Here is a 3,238-nt window from a genome sequence, read left to right on the forward strand (position 1 = left end):
ATGCAAAATGTGCAGCCACTATGGAAAACAGTATGGAGGTTCCTCAAAAAATTAAGAAACTACCATATGATCCAGCAATCCTACTTCTGATTATATAACCAAAGAAAGTGGAGACAGGATATTGAAGAGGTAATTGCACCCCCATGTTCACTCTAGCATTATTCACAATAACCAAGATATGCAAACAACCTAAGTGTCTGTCAATGGATAAATGAATAAAGAACATGTGGCATGTATATATAATGTAATATTATTCAGCCACAAAAAAAAAAAAAAGGTCATCCTGCTATTTGCGAAATGGACCTTGAGGATAGATAGTAGGTACTATGCTCAGTGAGATGAGTCAAAGACAAAAACTATGATATCACATAGGCGTGGAACCAAAAAGAGCCTAACTTGCCCCCCCGCCCCCCCAAAAAAGAAAGAACTCGCTCTCTTCCTGTCTCTCATCATGGCGCAGGATCAAGGGGAAAAGGAGAACCCCATGAGGGAACTGCGTATCCGCAAGCTCTGCCTCAACATCTGTGTGGGGGAGAGTGGGGACAGCTGAGGCGGGCAGCCAAGATCCTGGAGCAGCTTACGGGCCAGACCCCTGTCTTCTCCAAAGCCAGATACACCGTCAGATCCTTTGGCATCAGGAGAAATGAAAAGATTGCTGTCCACTGCACAGTTTATTGGGCCAAGACAGAAGAAATCTTGGAGAAAAGACTAAAGGTGCGAGAGTACGAATTACGAAAAAATAACTTCTCAGATACTGGAAACTTTGGTTTGGGGATCCAGGAACACATAGATGTGGGGATCAAATGTGACCCAAGCATTGGTATCTACGGCCTGGACTTCTATGTGGTGCTGGATAGGCCAGGTTTCAGCATCGCAGACAAGAAACGCAGGACAGGCTGAATTGGGGCCAAACACAGAATCAGCAAGGAGGAGGCCATGCGCTGGTTCCAGCAGAAGTATGATGGCATCATCCTTCCTGGCAAATAAATTCCCGTTTTTATCCAAAAGGCCAATAAAATGTTTTCAGTGAAAAAAAAGAAAAGAAAAGAAAGAAAGAACTCATGGACACGGACAACAGTGTGGTGATTGCTGGGGTGGTGGGTTAGGGAGCAGGGAAATGAAGGAAGGTTTAGGGAGATAAATGGTGATGGATGGAGACCTGGGGTGGTGAACACACAATACAGTGTACAAATGATGTGTTGTAAAATTGTGCCCCTGAATCGTATGAATTTTGTTAACCAGTGTCATCCCCAATACATTCAATAAAAAGGAAAAATAATAATAAATTTAAAAGCCTAACTTGTAAAACCAGGGAGTAGAATGGTGGTTACCAGAGGCTGAGGTTAGAGGAATTGAGAAGATGTTGTTTATGGGTACAAACTTGCAACTATTAGATAAATAAGCCCTGAAAGATCTCATGCGCAGCCTAGTGATTACAGACAACAATACTGTATTATAAACTTCAAAAGTTGCTAAGAAACTAGATCTTTACTGTTCTCACCACAAAAAAGAAATAATAATTATGTGATGTGTTGCTAGGTGGTAATGATATTGCAATATATCAATGTATCCAATCAATGCATTATACACTTTAACCTTACACAATGTCAATTATATATCAATAAAAATAAATTAACTTTTAAAGAGGTAAATTAAAAATAAAAGTAAATGAAATGAGAGAGCACTTCCAGAAGCAAGAAGAAGCAGTGGAAAAGCCATGAGGTAGAAATAAGTGTTGCATTTTCAGAGGTTCTAGTCAAAAAGAGCCTTTTGCTTAGAGAACAGGGAAGACATGCTCTGAAGGATAGAGCAACAAAGCCTGATATTCGACTAGCATCTTCTAGGGGCTGTGGACAAAAGAAGTATATACTCACACATACTAAATTAGGGTGATATCCTATCTAATAAAAGAGTAATATGCAAATTGACCATCACTCCAACACACAAGATGGCTGCCCCCATGTGGTCAAAGATGGCTGCCCCCATGTGGACACAAGATGGCCACCACAAGATGGCCAGCAGGGGAGGGTAGTTGGGAGAGACCAGGCCTGCAAGGGAGGGCAGTTGGGGGTGACCAGGCTGGCAGAGGAGGGAAGTTGGGGGCAACCGTGCCTGCAGGGAAGGGCAGTTGGGGGGGACAAGGCCTGCAGGGGAGAGCGGTTGGGGGGGACCAGGCCTGGAGGGGAGGGAAGTTAGGGGTGACCAGGCCAGTAGAGGAGGGAAGTTGGGGGCAAACAGGCTGGCAGAAGAGCAGTTAGGCATCTATCAGGCTGGCAGGGAAGTGGTTAGGGGGTGATCAGGCTGGCAGGCAAAAGCGGTTAGGGGCAATCAGGAAGGCAGGCAGGCGAGCAGTTGGGAGCCAGCAGTCCTGGATTGTGAGAGGGATGTACCAGATTGGAGAGGGTGCAGGCTGGTCTGAGGGACACACACCCCCGTGCACAAATTTCGTGCACTGGGCCTCTAGTTTTTAATATAATTTTTTTAGAGAGAGTGGGGGAACATTGATGTGAGAAACATCAATAGGCTGCCTCCCACAAGTGCCCCAAACAGTGCTTTGAAACAACAACCTGGGTACATGCCCTGACTGGGAATCAAACCCACAACTTTTTGGTGTACTGGACAACACTCCAACCAACTAAGCCACATTGACCAGAGCTATAATAATTTTTTAATTTTTATTTTTATTGAATTATTTTAGAAAGAGGAAGGGGAGAGAGAGAAAGAAACAGAGAGAGAGAGAACATCGATATGTTGGTTGCTCCACTTATTTATATATTCATTGGTTGATTCGTACATCTGCCCTGACTGGGGATCAAACCCACATCATTGGCATAATGGGACAATGCTCTAACCAACTGAGCTACCTGAGCAGGGCTTAGGGTAATACTTTATCTATAGTTTTTTAAAAATCTCACTTTAAGAAATTTAATATTAGCATTTTTCAAAAAATTGAAGAAAACATGATTTTTAAATGGATATACTATAATGGATTTAATACTTATATTGAACATGTAGATTTATTTCTAATTTTTCAGGATAATGTTATTCTACAATTTTTTTAAATAATGTTGTGATTGAGATAACTATCCTATACTAGAGCCCCGGTACACAAAATTCATGGACGGGAGGGTGTGTCCCTCAGCCCAGCCTGCACCAGCTCCAATCTGGGACCCCTCAAGGGATATCCGACTGCCCATTTAGGCCCGAGGCAGTCGACATCCAGGCAGTCGACATCCCT

General features: G+C 43.2%; 1 pseudogene; it reads left to right on the plus strand.

Moving 5' to 3' along the window:
- The first annotated feature begins 441 nt into the window (after nt 1-441).
- On the plus strand, nt 442-1,055 carry LOC129149380 (60S ribosomal protein L11-like; annotated as a pseudogene).
- The last annotated feature ends 2,183 nt before the right edge of the window (nt 1,056-3,238 follow it).

The sequence above is a fragment of the Eptesicus fuscus genome, chromosome 1 (assembly GCF_027574615.1).
Source record: "Eptesicus fuscus isolate TK198812 chromosome 1, DD_ASM_mEF_20220401, whole genome shotgun sequence".
NCBI lineage: Eukaryota > Metazoa > Chordata > Mammalia > Chiroptera > Vespertilionidae > Eptesicus > Eptesicus fuscus.